This window comes from Balaenoptera physalus (assembly GCF_965194825.1).
Source record: "Balaenoptera physalus genome assembly, chromosome: 14".
Lineage (NCBI taxonomy): Eukaryota > Metazoa > Chordata > Mammalia > Artiodactyla > Balaenopteridae > Balaenoptera > Balaenoptera physalus.
The window spans coordinates 77,578,853-77,600,729 of NC_138893.1; the positions used below are offsets into that span (position 1 = coordinate 77,578,853).

Consider the following 21,877-nt stretch of genomic DNA (forward strand, 5'->3'; position numbering starts at 1 on the left):
TCCATTTTCCTTCTCTTTTATTCCTGTACCTTTAAATCCCAAGATCAACGAATCTATAGTGTTTAATATTTTTAAATAAAACTCAAGGAATCAGTGTGTATAGAAAGATTTGGGGCCAGAAACCCTGGATTTGAATTCTAGGTCAGTTATTGACAAGCTAACCTTGGGAACTATCTTACTCTTTAGAATCTGCCCTGCCTGCCTCCCAAAAGGGTGACAAGTTAACATGGAAAAGAAGCAGGAATTTTGGGGGGGGAGGGGGTTGGAGCTGAATGTATATGAGTTTTATTTTAGACATTTATGACTTTATGGCAATATATATTTGATGTGCTTTACGACATGCAAGGACTTGTTAGATAAGCAAATGAGGAAAAAGTTAAGAAAAGAGTAAAGAAAAGGGGAAAAGTAACAATTAATCAACAGGGTGGAAACAAGATGCAAGAGCTATTGTAATCATTGTAGAAAGGAAAGACTTCCCAATGAGTAAACACACACATACACAAAACTATATATTTGTTAAAAGATAAATTCCTTCCCCCAAAATGAAGCATAAAATTTTATTTTGATTTTGGTGTCAACCGTTTTTCTCTGACCCTGCACCCAGGCAGCTAAATGCTGCCAGAGAACTCAGACAAAAGGACAAATAGGAATCACCATCAATTCAGGATTGCCTCCCTCAGACGGACCCATGGCACCCCACATTCCGTGACTACAGTTCTCTGGTCCATTGTCTCTTGTATGAACACTTCAGAACTCATCTAACCTGCGCTATTGTTATGGCTAATTTTATATGTCAACTTGGCTAGACCATGGTATCCAGATACTTGGTCAAACATGTTTGGATTCTGCCGCAAACGTATTCTTTAGATGAAATTAACATTTAAATTAATAGACTTTAAGTAAAGCCAATTACCCTCCATGGTGTGGATGGGCCTCATCCAATCAGCTGAAGACCTTAAGAGAAAAGACTGAGGTCCTCAGAGGAACAGGGAATTCTGCCAGCTGATTGCCTTCAGACTTAAACTGCAACATCAACTCTTCCCTAGGTCTCTACTGCCAGCTTACCCTGCAGATTTTGGACTTCTCTCTGCCTCTCTCTCTCTCTCTCTTTAATAATAATATATATATATATGTATTTCTGGTTCTGTTTCTCTGGAGAACTCTGAGAACTACAACCATCCTCCCCGGTCCCTGCTGCCATCTTTCACACACACAGTCTCTCATCAGATGACCTGATCCTTTATTTCACATAGACATAGATGCTGTGAAATTCAAAGAATATTTTTCAGTTTCTTCCTATTTGACTTCCCAGTGGCATTTAATACAACTCTTCTTTCTTGAAACACTCATGTCTGGACATCCAAAATACTCCAGAACCCTGATTTCCCTCATCCCTCTCTGGAACCTCTTCTCACAGTGCTTTGCAGTTCTTTCCTCCTCAGAGCAATCCTTCTCGATGCTGGAATTCTCCTGGGCTCAGTTCTAAGCCCTCTCTTTGCAGAGCCTACTCTCTCCCCAAGGGACTTCATCCACAAGCACAGTTTTAATTACCGCCTGTGCAACTGCTGACTCCAGCCCAGATTTCTCTGAGGTCTAGATTCATGTAGTCAACTCTCCTCTGACAGCTCCACCTGGACACTAAAATGTTGTAATTTTATTTTGTCAGATCAGAAGACTAGTTTTCTGTGGGGAGAAGGGAGCTAGCATCCAAAAGAGGCAGCTGGGTAACATTTTGCTTCACTTTTGTGCAGAAGGGTTACTTCTCCTTGTTGATCACTACAACCTGAAGATCAGTGTGCTCCTTGTCTAACTTGCACAACGTGCTTCTAAAAATTTAGTCATTCCTATGGCCCCCAGTTCACAGAGAACCTCAGCTGAGCTCAGTGAGAGTGAGCCCAAATCCAGCCATCTCATGTACCTCTTCCACAGTACAAGTTTGCCCTAAGATTTTCAAGTAGAATTGAAAACCGTCTCCAAGTGCACCACAGGCCCCACTTACCTCTGGCCCCTCTGCTCTGGTCTTTTTTAATATTAGAGTTGCTACTAGAAGTCCCATCCATTAATTCTCGACCGACTTTGTTTTTGATGCAGCATCCATCTCATGAATTAGTCAGACTCTGCTCGATGTGGTCTTGGCTACACTTTATCATGCAAAAATTCACCAACATTCTGGCAGATGGGCAGCACCTTTTGATGGTTTCCTGTATCCTATTAGTCATTCAGTGGAATTCAGGATTCAGGGAGAATTTATTCAAAGGATTCGTATGCCATCTTAAACTGGAAATTCAGATTAGATTTCTAAAGATTATCCTCACTCTGATTTCTCTGAGCTAATAATTCTTCCAAATTTTTCAATCCCAGTTACCTTTAAGGTGTTCCCCATTTTACTTAACTCAGGGACACACCCATAATCTGGAACACTGGTGCCTGGGAAAACACTAGCCACAAAGCATTTCTAGCAAATATTATGATAAAAGACACCAATGACCTTTAGCTTTAAAAATCTTTACATAGTAGGCAAAGCCCAGTAGTCCAACGGCCGTCACTTAGTGTTCTGCCTTCTGCTACAACCCCCCAGCCTAGGGCTGGGATATCTGCTGCCTGGATCTCCTCATTGCCTCCTGCTCTTAACTTTCCAAAGCATCTACATGTTTCAGGAAGCGAAGTCCGAGTAAAATGGTGAGCTCTTTAGTACACGAAAAGATATGGAATTATCTGGTCTGGGCAGATGAGGAATCCTGATTGTGAGAGGTAGCAGCAGTGATGAATGTCTGTTGAGTTCCACATGGAAAGCCCCAGTAACTGATCAAGGGCACAGTCATAAATAGCAAGTCTTTATCTTCATACTTTAGAACAATCTTGCTTTCTTAGGCAGGCTATGAAGATGATCGAGATTTCCCAAGAGTGACGTTAGTTTTCAGGTACTATGTATAATATGCAAACAATTTTTGCTCTTAACTACACCTTTCAAGTCCCTTTTTTAATAAGAAAATCTCAAGGCATGTTATGAAAATTAATCTGCATTACATTGGTCAAAAATAACCTTTTCTCGGGACAGTCACAAGGGTCTTCTCATTTTTTCTATTTATTGCTTTGGTTTTAGATTTTTAAAAGTAGCTTTGCGTCGTTTTGAAATTGGAAGCGTGAACCCTCCAACTTTGTTAGTCTACGGTATATTGTGTGCTGTAATATCCTGTAGGTTTAAAGAACGGCTGATTTATCAAGCTTCATCATCAGGATTTCAGTTGAATGGTATCTATGAAGATATTTTGCTTTTAGACTGCTTAGTCTCTAGCTCTTTTTTTTTTTTTTTGGTTGAAAGAGAGAATGTTTATTTGTCTCGTATATTATTTTTTAACCCCTCACCTTCACAAAGGCAAAGAAAATGTTCTGTTTAAAATGTTCTATTTGCTACTCAAAGTATAGTTTGCAGAATAGCAGCATCAACATCACCTGGGCGCTTGTTAAACCTACGACTCTCAGGCCCACCCAGATACGCTGAATCAGAATCTAAGAGCTTCAGGAGGTTCTTGCTACGTTAAAATTGGAAAAACGCTGAATTAAAGCATTAAACATCTTCTAGGTATCAATATCGTGAACTGTAAAATGGGGGTAAAACCAATGGTGTCTCTCACAGGATATTATAAGATTCAAATAATATGGAATGTGACAGTGTTATCCAGTTGACAGGTATTAATATTAGTCAATGAATTAAAAACTTACGGAAGTATAGTAAAAATTCAGTGAAATGTGCATGGCGCAGTACTTGGAATACTGTAAGATTCAACCACAGAATTAATCATCCATTCATTTATCCAATAAATATTTACTAAGCTCCTATCAGATACCAGGCACTGATCCTACCTTTGCTCTCATAGATTTTAGAAGTGACAATTAGACAAGAAGTCCACATCTAGAGGAATTCTTCAGGGTGGTTAGAGACCAGATTCTGTGGTCCAAAGCTCTTTCACCCATCAAGAGACTAGAAAGGTGTGCTTAGAGCCTAGTAAAGGTGACTTTGAACATATCCTGAGTCAGATTCCCTTCCCTTCTCAGAGTTGGCAAATCCCATTTACAGTTAACTCTTGTGCAGTGATTCAGAGACAACCTAGAATTAATAGTGCAAACTAGCATGTGATGCTGGGAAAATAAAATATCTATTATCACTTGACACTTACTCTACTCTTATGATGCATGAGGTGACAAAAGTCCATCAGACACAGCCTTAGTTAACGGACATTTTCATAGAAGCAAACACATCAGGCCTGCAAGCAACGCAACAGCAGGTCAAACTGAGTGGACCTGGTAGTTGGAAATGACTTTCAGAAGAAGAAATGCCATCAATTCTTGAAAAAGGAGGTTTTCTCAGAATGCTAACTCTTCATGGGATCATAGTCTTTAAAAAGCCTGTGGAACCTGAGAAAAGATCTAGTCCAGGTGACAGCACAAATGCAAGGAGATAAAAGGGGTGGGGGGAAACAAGGGAAAGAACACAGCCAATAATCACTGTTGAAGGAAGTAGAGGAGGACAAGTTCTCTGACTAGTTAATCCACATGCTTTTCCCACCCCTTCATTCATAGAGGGGGAATTGAGTCCCAAGAGATTAAGTCCCTCCATTTTCCATTTCACTGTTGAATTGAAAGACACTCTTACACTGAAAAATTCACCATCTACTTTATAAATAATCCATGTTAATAAAAACATGTCAGGTGGTACCTGTGGCCTGGGGGAAAGGAAAACACTGTGATCCGGGAGTAGGAGAAGATGTCAAGAGGTGGATTCTGCATAAATAGAAAAGCTGATTCTAAAATTCATGTGGGGGCTTCCCTGGTGGTGCAGTGGTTAAGAATCCGCCTGCCAATGCAGGGGACACGGGTTCGAGCCCTGGTCCGGGAAGATCCCACATGCTGTGGAGCAACTAAGCCCATGCACCACTACTACTGAGCCTGCACTTTAGATCCCGCGAGCTACAACTACTGAGCCCACGTGCCGCAACTACTGAAGCCCGCGCACCTAGAGCCCATGCTATGCAACAAGAGAAGCCACCACAATGAGAAGCCCATGCCCCACAAGGAAGAGTAGCCCCCGCTCACCACAACTAGAAGAAGCTTGCACGCAGCAACAAAGACCCAACACGGCCAGAAATAAAAATAAATAAAATAAATAAATTTATTTAAAAAATAAATTTAAAAAAAATTTTTTAAATAAAATTCATGAGAAAATTCTTATGGACCCAGAAGAGCCAAAATAATCTTGAAAAAGAACAAAATTGGAGGATTACCACTTCCTGATTTCAAAACAGTACAAAGCTACATGAATCAAGTGTGTATAATACTAGCATAAGTATAGACAAATAGATCAATGGAATAGAATTGAGAGCCTAGAAGTAAACCCTCAAGTTTATAGGTAATTGATTTTTGACAAAAGTGCCAAGATAATTCAATGGAGAAAGAAAGGTCAAAAAAAAAAGAATGGTCTTTTCAAAAAACGGTGCTGGGATAATTGAATATCCACATGCAGAAGAATGAAGTTGGACTCCTAACTCACACCAGTTAACTCAAAAGGGTCATAGACATAAATGTAAAACCTAAAACTATAAAACTCTTAGAAGAAAAAATAAGAATAAATCTTTGTAATCTTGGTTTAGGCAAAGATTTCTTAAATACTACATCGAAAGCCCAAGTCACAAAAGCAAAAAACAAGTAAATTGGACTACATTAAGATTAAAATGTGTTTAATAGTGATCACCAAACTCCAGACTAACTGCATCAGAATACCCTGGGAAAAAGGAAAGGGAGGCTATAAAAAAATACAGAATCTCAAGTCACACCCTTAGAGTATAGAAAGTTGTGCTTTTTAAAAGCTCCCAAAATATTATTGACTAATGTACAAGAGGAGTTGGAACCCCTGATCTAGAAATTGAAACAAAAGTTATAAAACAAAAGGAGGGGAAAATAGGGGGATATTTTCTCATGTCAGTATGAGAGAGCATTTTAAATACGTAAAAGCAAAGAAATAAATTATTCTTTGATTCATTAAATAAATATTTATTACTACCAGGCACATGCATTTTGGCTACGTGAAATGTTTAAACTTCTGTATATCAAGAGCCATCACATACAATATTTAAAAACAAACTAGGAAAAAAATGTTTTGGAAAAATTATTTCTAATGTCTATGGTAAAGAAATGATGTCCTTAATAAGTTAAAAAAAAAAAAAAACTCTTACAGTTCATTAAGAAAAGGCAAGTAATAAAATAGAAAATAGGAAGTTGACATAGTCCTCAAAAGAAAGTAAGTTGCCTAAATTAAAATGCAAATACATGAAAAACTGTTTGACTTTTCTAACAGTCATAGAAATGAAGACAACTTGGATAAAATACTATGTGTGTCTATCAAGATGTTAAATACAGAAACAAATGGGATGACACCAAGGTTGGCAAGAGTACAGTGAAAGGAGTGCTTTCTTGCTTTGCTCTTGACAGTCAAAATTGTCACGTATATGAGTCTCATTTTCTTTGTCTGCCAGCTTTCATTAGGTTATGGGGTTTTTTTAAGATCTTTATTGGAGTATAATTGCTTTACAATGGTATGTTAGTTTCTGCTTTATAACAAAGTGAATCAGCTATACATATACATATGTCTCCATATCTCCTCCCTCTTGCGTCTCCCTCCCACCCTCCCTATCCCACCCCTCTAGGTGGTCACAAAGCACCCAGCTGATCTCCCTGTGCTATGTGGCTGCTTCCCACTAGCTATCTATTTTACATTTGGTAGTGTGTATACGTCCATGCCACTCTCTCACTTCGTCCCAGCTTACCCTTCCCTCTCCCCGTGTCCTCAAGTCCATTCTCTACATCTGCGTCTTTATACCTGTCCTGCCCCTAGGTTCTTCAGAACCTTTTTTTTTTTTCATTAGGTTAAGTTGTGGTAACAAACTGCCCCTAAATCTCGTGGCTTACAACAGTAAAGGTTTATTTATCACTCATGGTCCATTTTAGCTGTGGGCCGGCTGTGGCATTGCTCCACACACGTGTCTTCTTCATTCTAGGTTCCAGACTGCTAGTAGGGACATGCTGTTATCTGGCATGGAGAAAGCACAGAACTGGAAACAGCAATGGCTCTCAAAGTTTCTGCTAGGTAGGAGCACACACCACTTCTATTCACAATCCATTAGCCATTGCAAATTATGTGGCCAAGCCTTATGTAAACGGAATGGAAGAACGCAAGGAAAGGGCTCTGAAAGAATGGACCAAAGGGAAGACAGCAAATACTGTGAACAAATTATATAACCTTCTATGATCTTCCTCCCTTTGCATGAAAAATACACTCCACACCCCAAGGAAAAGTATCTCCCAAAGACCTATCTAGTTATGGCTTCTGACCCAAAGTCCAAGATATCTTTCAATAGTTTCTATACCTGGTCTATATATAGCCTCCCTTGGATATGGAGACCTGTGAACTAAAGAGACAAGTTATCTGCATGACCACCCACCCCTGCACATGCGTACGCACACGCGCACACACACACACACACACACACACACACACACACACACAGCCTACAGTGAGGCAAGAGGGACAGGATAACCAAAACAAATACTCCCACGTGGCAGGGGAACTGATGAGAGCCACACATCAGTTACTGATGTTACACTTCCCTCCCACTCTGTCTTTCTTCACAACACAGAGATTTTAGCATTCTATGACTTTGTCGATAGTGTCTGCAACCAGTGAATGAGAACAATGAAATGAAAAAGGTAATAAAAATAATTGTCAGAGTATTTCTTAATTTCCAAAGTGGAGGATGTGTAGGAAATGCTGATCCTGGGTATGAACTAATTTGCCTATCGTTATCTTGTAGAATTTACGGAATAGCCTTTTCTATAAATTTAATAAATATAACTTTCCAAAAATTTATTAAGTATGTGCTGTGTGTCTGTTTTAAAGTCAGCGCAATAATTTAGAAATCCAGTTGTCATTAGGGTTTTCTCTGGTCATTATTGCTAACAATCAAATATGCTGTCTTCTCTTCAAAGACCTTACCCTGAAACAATCTGTGCTAGCAAAAAAACTAAACAATTTCAAGACTATTGTTTGCTTATATCCCAGCCATCATTTGCTTTATTTCCTGAATGACCTTTTTTGAATCACTGCCCATACATGAGCCTCCGTCATGCAATGACCAAAACAGCTGAATTTCTGTGGCTGTTTTTCTCTGTAAACTCATTAGTAGAGCTTCCAATAAAAATAACCAGAAAAGAAACTGCTGAAGCGCAACATTCTCCCAGAGCAATGTTACCCACCTATGTATTAAAAAATTTTCTCATTACTGAGCTTTACAGTATCTTTATGGAAGGACAAGACATTATTCATCCATTTCCTCCCTCTCTTCCTTCCTCCATGTTATTCAGCTGGAGAATGTAATCGTGGGTAACCCAAGCAGGCAGGCTTTATTTCATTTACTCTCACCAGTCCCTACATAGTTCTCTAATAAAGATAAGGCTCCCCTACACAATTAGTCATTTCCCTCTTTCCAAACTGTAAACAAAACCAGATTCGAGTTTCGGTTGTGATGACTGTTTATCTAAACACTTGTCACCATGAACCTTTGAACAAACACAGATGCCCCAGTAGCGAAAGTCACACCAGCTGCACTAGAAGCTGGAGGGGCCGCAGGGGCCAGAGTTGAGGATACTGGGACCAACTGGGCACCCGAGAGCAAAGCCTGATGAAAGGGCTGGAGGCTCACATGCGGACCTGAAGCTCCACATGAAATGAAAGCCCTGAGGACTGGGCACAGGCAGCCTTTGCCCACATGTCTCTGGGCCACGGATGTTCTAGAGCCAACTCGTACCAGCCTGGAAATACTGATTGTTAAATTTTTCGGAATTTTTCAAACCAGGCGTTAAATTGTTGGTAGCTTGGAATTGGCTATGGTAGGGGTATTTACACCACTGAAATTGATAAATTCTACAAACCAGGGCTCTGGTTTTCAGAGAGCCAGTTGTTAAACATTCACCAGCACACCACTGGTCCTTTGGTTGCTGCTCTCAAGCTGAAATCCTTCACGTCTCCCTCCTTTGGACATTTGCAACCAGATTCTGTTCAGAAAGCAGCAGAGAACATTAAGGAAGTATGACCATCAGGACCCAGTCACTGATCATTACCCACAGTGTCTGGTCAAGCTCTGTTTACATATGAAGGGATGCTCAGGAGAGGTCCTCCACTGACGTTCACAGCCAGGCCACCATCTGAGGACGGCAAGTGTTGGTTGTTTCCAGCTCTTTCCTGTTGTTTACACTGAGCAAGAGGGTCTGGGAGAAGAGTGAGAAAAGTCAGGGCATGGAAAAGATGGGTGTGAAATTTGACTTGCCTGTGGCACAGCTGGTTGTGTCAGACAAGAGGAGGTGGTGGAACTCCTCCACAGTGCTGCTTCATCTCTCTTTGGCCTGACACCATAGCAAGAGAAAAGACTCCCATGTGGAAACGAGACCAGAAAACTGGGTCTTGCTCCACCTCGGACACTGGCTCACAGTCTGACCTGGAAGAAAAGACACAAACTGCCCTTGTAGGGGACCACACTGCCCCAGTGATGGCCAAACAGTGTCTGCTAATAGACCCTCCCACTTGTGGAGGTGCTTTGGGGATAATGGAAAAACAAATAGAACTAAACTGGGAGAAAAAAAAAAAGGAAGAAGGAAGGAAGGAAGAGAGGAAGGAAAAATAGAGAGGAAAGAAGAAAAGAGAAAGTAGAAAGAAAGAAGAAAGTAAAAGAGGAGAAAGAAGCTGAAGCTAAAATAATAGGTCTTCTCCACCATAGGAACTGAAAAAAATATTCATTTTTCCAAGGTCTTCCTGATCTTAATAACTGACTTTAAAATAAGTAAACATCACAAATGTGAACTTAATAAAATAACTAAATACTAATAAAATGTCACTTTTATATATTTCTGTATTGGGGACTTGTATGTAAGGTTTTATTTGGGAAAAAAAAAGTTCCAGTGCTGAAGATTAAGTTTGAAAACTACTCAACCAGATGAATTATTTATTCAGTAAATATTTGATTATGAGCTATCAAAGTTTGATGCCAACTCTATACATTAACAGATAGGGAGAAAACCCAAATCCTCTGTTCAAGAAACTCAAAGACAGAATTCCAGTCAAGGGTTCATGCTTTAAACTACCCCCTCCGCTCTAAAAAGAGCATTTATATTTGAATATTCTTCATTGGATTTTTTTAAATTTTTAATTAAGACAAAACCCTTTTCAAAGAGAAAAGAAATTTCTTGGTGAACCAAAAACAAAAGACAAACCAAATGCTAAGGCATGGAGGCCATGACCTTGTTGATTTCAGATCAAAACTATGAGTGACTGGGATTCCACTGCGGGGAATAATGGAGATCCCAAACCTCAGTGGTGACGGAGGGAAAGAGCCATCCTGCCACATAAAACAGGGCTTGCACCAACACCCTCATGCGAAACAAACTATGACCACTCCTGGGGCTGCAACTTGCAACAGCAGCAGCAGTTCTGGGAGGGAGAAGAGAAGGCTGCTGATGCAGGACCAGCTCCTGGGCATGCAATAGCTCTGATAGGATGGTAATACCAGCATGAGATGATAGGGCTACATGTGAGGTTCCATTTAGCAGGATGGAGACAACCATACATCTGCTGGGCAGGGAGAAGGGAGTACAGAGGGGAGGAAAACAAAAACCCCCACTCAGTATGAGCCCAGAGGAAACTAGAGCTCCAGCACATAAAGGGAAAGATAACACTAAGAAGGATGACCAAGAAAATCAATAATAAGGGGACGCATTCACTCTCAACAAAATGCAAAAACTTAAAACAATCACATACTGACTTTACAATTGGTATATTTAAGATCCTCAAAGAATTAATGCAAGAATAACATCCATTTTGGAAAGAGCAAAAAAAAATTTAGAAACAAAACAGAACAAGTCACCACAGATAAGGAATGGCAAAAGTGCCCAAGCAAAGGATCCTCCATTCCTGGCTCAAAGTCCCGGCAGAAAGCTCATCACCTCCCCAGCCCAGCACGTGGACGAATTTGAGCTCCCTCTGGGGATGCCATGTCTTCCAGCTCTCACCCTGTGCAGTGCTCAGCCCTGAGCAGAACGACTCTGTGGCAATCAAAGGACAGTCTCACAAAATCATCGCCAGCAGAGTCATGCCGTTTCTCCTGATTGAATGTTTTATCATGGGCAATAAAATTTGAAAATATTGACCCTTCTCCTTCCAAGTCGGATGTTCCAAATATGAAGAGAAATGAGCATCACCTGATTTGCACTCAGGACGGTTACTGATATGGATCTGGTCCCCTGAAGCCCACCCTGAGATAGGGATCATGAGTAAGTGATTTGTTCAGGACCTACTCCGTGGAGACCCTACAAGGGAGTAGGGGGAGCAGGATAGGAAACGAGAAGGATAGGATAGGAGAAGCCACAAGACCCAGGTGCAAGTTCAGGCAGAGTCTCAGCTCAGTCTCAGTTCTCATGTAAATTTGCATCTAAGAGATTTGCCTGCCCTGAAGTAAGGGAACTGCGTTTTCACACTCCTGTACCTGTCAGTCACTGGCATAAACTCCCAAGCACTTTCCTCTGTCTGTGCCTATGGCTAAGGCAGCTACCACAGCCCCTCAGGGAGGTCTCCAAAGAAGTCCCAAGCTGTGGCTGTTAGAAGCAAAAGTGCCCAGAAGCCCAGGGAGGGAGTCACAGAAAAGGTAAAAGGCATCTCAAGGGCTTTAGCAAAGCTCAGATATTTGTCTGCTGGAGTTACCTTTTCTTGAGGTCAGCAACTGAGATGGTTCGTGATGATTTTACACTTCCAGAAGATGAACTGGACCAAGAATAGAAGGAAAATACAGCATAAAATGTTTAGGTTTCATTCATGTGTGCAGTGAGTGAAGGATGTGCCATTGCTGTAAAGCCTGAATATTAATTAATAGGACAACTTCAGGCAGGAGCAAATCACTTAGGTCTAGATAAACTACAGAACTTATATTTGGTTGAAATTATCACCCAAACAATGGCTTTCACAAGCAATCTCATCTATTTCTGAATTATTTGAAAATAATGCCAGATTAGTTTTGGAAGCAACTGATAGTTTTAGAAATTATAAAGATATATAATCTTTTATTAATTTTGTAGATATACTTCCAATAACACTCTTGCGATTAAGAAATCTGACAAAATAATTTCAGCAAATGTGTTTCATTTGCTTAGCAAATTATTTATGATTTTTAGCTCATTGACAGGCTGGTACTTGAAACAAAATAATTTAGAGTCTAGTAATATTGATATCTATAGATAAAATTAGTGCACAGCAGTTTGAGACAATAACTTAGAATAAAAGTAGATTTATGTGTTGGAGTTTTCAGAGTTTCAACTTGTGTGGCCCAAGCATCCTTCCTAAAATAAAAGAGAGTAAAAGAAAAAAACATTATCAAAATATGTGAGTTGCCTTGGTGACCATGGACAACTCCCTGTAGTGACTTTGCCGAAGTACTGGCATAATTAATATACCCTTATATTAATAAGGGTGTGTCAACCTGTGGCTGACAGAAGAGCAGTGACAACATAGCATGGATGTTCCCAAGTCAGGCTGTAGAGAGGACACAAGGAACTATGATGAAGGCAATTGGTCAAGGTTTTCATTTAAGGCTTTTTATACTCCAACTAAAAAGTAAACATTTTCCATTAAGAAAACAGGCATAAGAGATTAATATTTTAAAAGAACCAACTATAAGTCCTGCGAAATAAAAACGTGGTCATTAAAATTGTTTTAAAATGGATTGATTCAAGTTCAATAAACTCCAGATCGGACAGAGTTCAATTAAACTGGTGAATTAAAGTGGACATCAATGAATTGGAAGCTCTCTGAGGATTTTACCCAAAGAGAGATTAGAAGATTAAAAAGTATGAAAAAGAAAGTAAGAGATATGGAGACTAGATTGAACGGCTCCAATATATGTCTAATAAGAGTTCCCAAAGTAAAAAGTAGAGGGAATGGAGAAGCAATATAAAGAAACAATGGTCAAGAATTTTCTAACATTAAAATAGACAGGAGTTTTTAAAATCAAAAGCAAAATAAGAGGAATAGATATAAATCCACACCTAGATAAGCTGCGATGATGATGCAAAAATCAAGAATACAGAGAAAGCATAAAAGCTATAAGAAAAGACAATTAAGTTGCTCTCAAATTCTCATAAGCAACAACAGATCTCAGAAAACAATGGGATGGCATCTCTCAGTGCTAAAGGGACATAATTGTCACCTGGAATTATATATTTACAAACCTTCAGTCATAAGTTATGGCGAAATAAATACATTTCAAGACTTAACAAAACAGAAAGCTTACCATTCACACATCCTCACTGAAAGAATTACTGAAAAATATATTTCAACAAGAAAAAGAAGTTGAACACAGAAGTTCGTTATAAAGAAAACAATAGTGAGTAAAAAAAGTGACCAAAAATTGTCTGTAAATATAATAATAAAACTAAAATATTTGTATTAAAAATATGGAAACAGAACATTAGAAAACAATAACAAGAGAGGCAGAATAAAAGAACAGTATGTAATAAAGTGTGCTAAAGCCTTTTTCTACTTTTTCTGTGTTTGAAAGAGATATTAAAATGCATAAATACACAATTAATATATATGTTCCAACTTAAGAGTAACCATTACAAAAAATATAACTAACATTGCTTGCCAAACAGAAGGGAGAATAAGAGAAAATTAAGAAAATTTTATCAATTCAGATGTCAGAAAAGGAGATAAAAACAAATCCAAAAAGAGTTATGATAAGCAGTAAAAATTAGATGTAGAGATAAGGGTAAACAGTTCAACAATCATACAAAACATAAATGCATTAAATTTGTCTGGAAAAAAGATAATTATAGGAATTTGGTTTTTAATCTATATATATATGCTGCCTATTAGAGGTACACATAAAATAATATAACACAAAAGCCCAAACCTAGGAGGCAAGATGATCCCTCAACATAAATATTAGGCAAAAGATATGAATTATCAGAAATACAGATCAGGCTTTGTGAAAGTTCAAAAGAGAGACTAGAGAGAGAAAGAACCCGTGAAATACAGCACTAGACCAGGAAATTCTTCCCGGAAGAGGAGACATTTGAGTTGAGTCTTGAGGAATGGATTGGATCGGGCTTGGTAGGGATGGAAACGAGCATCCTTGCTGAGGAATCATGGGATTTGTAAATGGAGGGGTTGACAGCCATATGGGACTTGCCACATTAGCTTTAGGCAGAGGGAGTCACTGAAATTTTATGTATCAGGAAATAACATTATAGTCTCAAATCCCAAAGATTTTAGGTATCAGCAAGTAGATGGAAGGAGGACCATGAGAAAATGAATAAATACACACTTCGGGAGGTTCCTGATGTCACAGACTTCCAGTACAAGTTTTGGAGATTAACATGCTTGCAGGTCCAGTGGAAAGTGACCTATTTTCCTAGAACTTTGTTTTTCAGCAGGACAGTTGGGAGCCTGGGTTCTAGTCTTGCTCTAGTGATATGGTACAGGGTGTGAACCAGATTCCCATCCTTAGGAAATCACCACCATGTGGCATTTCCCATACAATTCCTCCTTCCTTTAGCTTTGGTTGGGGCAGGGTGAATTAGAAAAGTAAAGCTCTAGGAGCAGAGAAAAAGATACCTTAAGCTCCTACCATCTTCAAGAAACCATGTAAGCACTTCACTTCTGTATTGTGGGAGAACTATCTAAGATTGTCCTTTACATCAGTGATTACGATTTCTTAAGTGTTATTTCTGTTCCCCATAGTCTACAACCAGATTTTCATCTGGCTTTGCATTTTTATTTTCCCAGAAGTCTTTTTTTCTCATTATCTTTTTATTATGATATGTTTTAAATACATACAAAAATAGAGCTATCATGTCATCTATAAGTATTAATGGTTAACTGTGTATCTCTAAAAGGTGACTCCTCTTTTGAAGAAATATCAACAATTCCACAATCATACCTAAAACAGTTCATGATAATGCCTTAGCATAAACACATATACAATCAGTGTTCAGATTTTTCCAAACATCTTATCAGGTTTTTTTTAAACAGTTGGTTTATTTGAAGCAGAAATCAATTTGGTTGATATGAGTCTTAAATCTCTTTTAATTTGTCAATTTCCTCTATTTCTCTTATTTTCCTTGAATGTTTATGTGCTTTGGTTTTTTGCTGTTGTTTTGTTTTGTTTTTCTGTAGAAACCAGGTCATTTGTTCTGTAGCATTTCCTACACTTTTGGATTTTGCTGATAGCATCCCTGTGGTATCATTAACATGTTCCTTTGTCCCCTGTGCGTCCTGAAAATTGGTGTTTGAGCTAGAGCCTCATCAGGGTCAGAGTTAGAGTGAAGTTCTAGGAAAATAGGTCACTTTCCAGTGGACCTGCAAGCAGGATGATCTCCAAAGCTTGTACTGGAAGACTGTAACATCAGGAACACCATGAAGTGTATATTTATTCCTTCTCCCACATTCCTCCTTTGTGTATTTGCGTGTGCGTGTGCATGCATGTGCACATACATATGTAAGCAAGGCTATTTCAAAGGTGGTGGTGTTTATTCCCATCAGGACATACATAAATATCTGGTTGTCTCTCATATTGTGATGGTTGCCATTTATATGCATTGTCCAACTCCGTTGCTCAGATTCACTAAAGCTTTAGAGATCACAAAATGGTTTAACTCTATCATTCTTTGAATATCAGCTGAAATTCTTCTATACAGGGAAGCTATTTCTCCTCAACCCATTATCCAGAGGAAGAAATCCTAAAATAAAAGCAGGATAAATGTTTGATATTTTCCCTTTATTTTCCAGATTTTAAAACAATAAGGTGATTCCCTAACATCCTTCAAAAGTTACTGGTGAGTTTTCCATTATTATTATCATTATGAACACATGCATTGAAACTTATTTGATATGTTTTAATCCATTGCAATTATCATCCTTCTGGTTGACCAATTTGTCCCATCTTTAGCCAGTAGGAACTTATTCAGGTAATCTCCTAAGTACTTTGACACATCTCTAGTAGTATTTTATAGCTTCTTTGCTATCTAGTATGACAAATTATTTTAGGCTCATCCTGAACCTTTTCTTCCTCGGAGCTGGAATCAATCAATTCTCCAAGAAGCTCTGGTTCCTCTCAGTGGTAAATGGTATTAGAAATGACAGTCTGAACACTAGGAATGCTCACTGCTTACTGGGCTGGTCATTACTTCTCGGCCTTCTTAGTCAACAGATAGGAAAATAGTTTAAGGTAGAAAACAGTTCACAACGACAATTCAAATACAGAGTTACAGAGTTTTTACTTAACCTCATCCATCTAACATCTTTCTCTCCTTTCAATCATGCCAAAAATCTCCATTTTCAATGTCAATAACAGAATCACTCATTTGGTTTATTCCATGATACACACACAGTCTCAGAATAACAATACTAACACTACTATCACCAGTATGATTACTGAATAGGATTTAAGATATTTTGCAGTTCTTTTTGTCTCTAGAGAATATTCCTTTACAGATGTAGAAGAACTGTGTTTTAGTGTCACTTGGAGTAGTTCCTTTCTGCATGGTTATACCAACAGTTGGATCTACAGTTAGGTTGATTTGTTTCGATTTTCTGAAAATCTTTTTCAAGTTCAGTTAGCTTTATTACCATCTCATCTGTTGACTTTGCATCTCATTTTCTTACCTCCCTTTCTTTGATTATTCTCGTTTCAGAAAGGCCATGTTTTCTAAAATACATGTGTTAGGTAAATGGTCTTCTGTACCCTAATGATAAATCATTTTTGCTTCAGGACTCTTTGAAAGGCCTCATTCTGTTTGTCGTTTGCTTTGTTTTGTTTTTTGCTATTTCATCCTTAAACATGGTTCTTTCTAGCGAAGCCTAGTGTTTATTAACAGAGTGGATGCTTGCCTTGCCTGTCTCTTCTCCAATGCAGACACTGGATTAGGCATAATAATTGTTAATAATATATTTATTGAGGCCTTACTATGCACTAAGTATGAACTAAGAACCAAGTACTATGTGCTGAGGACTAACTTAATCTCCCTTACAGCCCTATGACATAGATATTGCTATCTCTGTTTTAGAAATGAGAAATTCAGGGTGTGGAATACTTTACCAAAATAACATAGCTAGCAAGTGCCAGAGCCAAGAAGAATCCCTTCTCAGAGTTAAGTCTAGAAGAGAGACTGATGTTCACCTCCGTGACCCCAAATTCCAGCATCTAGTGTATTTCCTACTGCTCTGATTTTAGGCCTGCCTTTAAGGCAAAGAATGTAATCCCTAGTAAAAGTGAGAGTAAGTTGGGGGTTTTCACTCAACCAAATGCAGTTCACAAAAATCTGTAAACTGCTATCTGCTCCCAGCATTCCCCGTTCCCAGGGCTCACCTTTTCTCCATCCTTGTCCACAACAGCCCCCGGGATGCAATACATGGCAGCCAGCCCCTCCCTAGGTGGTATATGGAAACTATAGACTCTGAACAGAACAGAACTGATCCAGTGGAAGTTAGGAGATGGTGGGCAAGACCCTGGCCCCTCAGAAAGGGGCCTGCCAGTTTCATGGAGCAGAATCTGTCTATGGGCAGACAGGGAGAAGAGAGGTGATTGTTCTTCCTATTTATTCCCCCAGCAACTGGCACCATCCCTCACAGAGGGAACAGTGAGCAGGACCTGTGCCACCAAAGACGCCGAGAATTCTGGGGCCATTTTGGCATGCCGGGTAGAAATACTCAGTTATCAGGCAATGTTATAAATCACTTGCATTGATAAGAAAAAGAGGTCATGAGACAATAGGTACCTGGTCAATCTTTCATCAGAATTGTAGTTAGGGAAATTTCCCCCAAAACGTTAAGATGATTGACTGTTCCTATTTTCAGAACTGTTTTTCTATAATTTCATTAACATTCACATGGGAACTGGGAGAAAAATCTTTCAAGAGCCGATTCCCCGAGGCCATTTAAAGTAGAAGTCCTGTATATGTTAAATAATTTAATCTTCACAACAAACCAATGGGCAAAGGTTAATTTTCCATATTGTCAAGTAAGGAAACTTCAACTGAGAGAAAATTTGGCCAAAGTCACATTGCTGTTGAGCAGTGGGGCTGCATTCCAAAGTGCTGCTACTACACCACCCTACCAAGAAGCATCCTTTTGTCTAGAAGGAAAGCTCTCCAGGGAATATTGATCCCTAATGTCCAAGAGAGAAGCAGATCTGAGCTCCCAGGTACAAGGCTTCATATGCTGTTAGTTATCTACGTAGTCTCCAGCCTGCTTTGGAACAAGGCACTTTAATTCACAAAGACTGCCCAGCCCTGATTGTGGTGATGTCCTTAATGTCACCTACACTTCTCCACATGCTTGAGCCCCTCAACACCAGATACTACCTACCTATGGTCTCACGTCTTTTCTTCCCAGTATCAAAGCAAAACCCTTCCCTATCCTTTGTCAGTCTAGCTCCCACCACACTAAGCAGAAACCTGTTTTTCCTTTACCCAGTGAGTTTTCACTGTGAGAAAGCATCATCTTTGATGAAAGAAAGACACATGCAATAAGCCGTGGCTGCTCTGGTCTTGGGCTGGTTAGTTTCCCTCGCAGGACCTCAGTTTTCCCCAAATGAAAAATAAAGGGCACATCCTACTTGTTCTCTGGCAGGTGAGGTCCTTCCCGAGGAGAATTCTGTGCCTCGAGGTACAGAAGGGGGCAATTTTAGGAGGAAGGTGCTTTCATGTCAGCCCTCTGAAAAGCGTGTTCCACTTGGCTTCAACCCAGCTGGTCTTTTCTGGTTACTAGGGGCTACGGCAAAACCACGTTAGCTTCCCCATTCTCTCCCTAAAGGCACCGGGCATATCAACAAACACAGGGACAGGGGTTCCACTGAGAGAAGATAAACATTGGAATGTGCATTTGTTCTGCATACAGGAATTTAAAGGCCATAACGGGCATGCTTCTAAGTAAAAGCAGTAACTGTGCAACCTCGAAATATTGGGGCCTGAACTTTCTGCTTCCCCTCCCTTGACCCTGGCTCAGACTCCACGCAGCACAGGCACGGTAGGAACCGCAGCTGCTCATCCCAGTGTGCTCAGCCAGCGCATTCCGTGTCCGCTGGAAGAGCTCTGAGTGCTCAGGCATGCAGTTCCTCATTGCCTGGGCTGGAGAGCCCGAGGACCAAGGTCGCAGTGAGCTAGTGTCTGGGCTAAATCTCCAGCCAAGAACAGCTGGCTCTTGGGCCTCCCCCCGCTTCCACAGTGCGTACGGCTCACCTGATTCATGTCCCTGCTTAATTCCTCGGCAGAAACTTCTCAATCGATTTAACTTCTTTTTAATCAGGTCAAATAAAAATGTTTTTAATTAACTGCCTTGGATTTTATGCCTCACACCCAGCTGCTGTGTGCAGTCTGGCAGGCCGCATCTGTCTGTGTTTCAGCAGGCTGCTTCTGCGTTCATGCTCCTTTCCCATCCTCTTGTTGAGCAACCCTTGGGCACTCACATTATTCTGGGTGCCGAGGAGACAAGACACATAAGGAACTACAGTCCAGAAGGGGAGGCAACACATCAACAGAGAACTCAGATTATATCCACAGGATGTGCAAAAACAGGAGGGAGTGATGACCACACTTCAGGGAATCAAGAAAGTCTTCACAGAGTAGATGGCTTTGTGCCTTAAGAAATATATTGTCCAAATGGGGGAGTGATTATTTTGTAAAAGGCAAAGAACAACAGAAACCTTCCTAATGGTAACCAAAGGAAGGAAGGAATAAATAAAATACTATTCCTGTGTAATGAACAAAAAACTTGGACTTGACAGACTTCCCCTTGGAGTCGGCAAATCCCCTCTATCAAGACTGAATAAACTGTGTTCATGTGTTAGTGCTAATTCCCCAAATCTGACCGGCACCAAGTGAAGACAGTCTCCAGGGAAGGGAGTTTTGAAAGAGGTGTGAGTGACAAACCCCACTTCATCTTTAAGGCACTTTGTGGGAAGGAACTTTGGCAGAGTGACCAAGAGGCAGGGGGGAAGGGGAGGGATGAGAAGTGTGTCCAGATGAGTTGATTTCTGCTCAGGCACCCCGAGGTGGTAAGGGTGGAATGAAAGCAGCCCAGGAGTCTTCCTGTGGAAGCCATTTCCTGAGTCTCTTCAACCAGCTAGCTTAGCAGCCCAGAGCTCAGCATTTAGCCCAGGTCGTCAAATGATCTAACCTCTGCTGCCTTCTAGATCAAGACAGTGACACTCCTCTGGTATCTGCCTTTTCCTGAAGGCTGCAGAGAACCTCAAACTGAACTAGATGAGGAGGAGAGGACGGGAAGGGGAAGAGACAGAGGGAGAAAAGAAAAAGTGTCATCTCTATTGGTTTCCACTGTAAAAATTTGCAACCAACTTAATGGCTTAAAACAATACAGATTCGTTACCTCACAGTTTCTGTAGGTCAGACATCTAGCACAGTGTGACTGGGTAATCTCAGTGTCTCATAAAACCAAAGTCAAGGTGTCGTCAGCCAGGCTGGGCTCATATCAGGAGGGTCAGTGGGAGAACCCACTTCCAGGCTTGTTCAGGTTCTTGGCAGTTCCTGGTGGTTGTATGACTGAGGTCCCCAGTTCTTTGACATGAGAAGCCAACATGGTGTGTTGAGTGCTTCTTGAGCTTTCAATCTCTGACTTCCTCCTCTTCCTCTGCTTTTAGGGGTTCATGTAACTACATTGAGTCCACCCAGATGATCCAAGATAATTCTCCTATCTTAAAGTCGCTGATTAGTAGCCTTAATTCCTTCTGCAAAGTCCTTTTTCCCCTGTAAGATAACATATATGTAGGTATGATATCTCATCACATTTGCAGTCCCAGGAAGTAGATAATAGAATCTTCTTGGGAGTCATAAGTTTACCTAATATACCATCTTTCTCCACTTGAGTGTTCATCACCATGCTATCTAACCTTATTTTTTTTTTAATCTGTGCCAAGAAACTTTGCCATAAGACATGGTCTTGACCTTTAAGGAATATCCACCTTAGTTGGGGAATTCAAAACAAGACACAACAAATAATCACAGCAATCATCACAATCTGCTTATCTATGGCACCTAATAGTTCACACCTATCTACCCGTATTCCCTGTATACCATGTGTCATTCCACATTCTTGCCTTCTTTGTTTCTTTGTACTTTTCCATAACCCTCAAAAAGCCAGGCTTCATGATTTTGTCCAGATATCTCCTCCATAAAGGCCTCACTAAGGTCCTCCCAGGTCTGACCTATTGAAATGAATGTGCCCCTCTTACGGGATGGCTGGCACTGTATTTTCGAGTGTCAGCACTTGTCATACTCACCCTGAACTCTAGCATGTTGCTGAAGTTCCTGTCTCCTCCACAGTCAATGCACAGGAAGCCCTCATGGCTTACACCCACTCCCTAAACTTGGCCATGAGTTACGCTAATGAAGCCGGTACTGGATGGAGGAGATGAGTTATCTGTAGGTCACTATCGAATGTCTGAATCCTCTCAAGTCAAAGCAGAAAGAATAGGATATTCAATTCTGATCAAGACTTGCCTCAATATGATAGTCAAGACCTTTATCAATAGTATTAATATAGCTGGGGGAAAAAATGCATGAACAGAAGCAGGATCTGCGTGATCCTTGGAAAAGAGAGTGCAAAAACCAAAAGTCAGAGAAGTGTCCAGGGGCCCCTAAGCTGGGATGGATCGCCAATGTTTTTCCACCTTGGATAAAAGATGCCTCAAGGATCCTTATGCCCCTTCCCTGAGCCCGGGGCTCAAATTCTCTGACAAATAATTCAGCTTCCGGATGCTTTGTTGAGGGA

General features: G+C 40.2%; 1 protein-coding gene across 1 annotated transcript in view; it reads right to left on the bottom strand.

The window, feature by feature from the left end:
- SH2D4B (SH2 domain containing 4B) overlaps positions 1–21,877 on the bottom strand; it is a 159,308-nt gene continuing 137,431 nt past the window's right edge. Inside the window, exon 9 of the transcript XR_014253612.1 lies at positions 1–21,877. This exon is cut by the window's right edge and continues 25,812 nt beyond it. The gene's annotated coding sequence lies outside the window, so the exon portion shown is untranslated.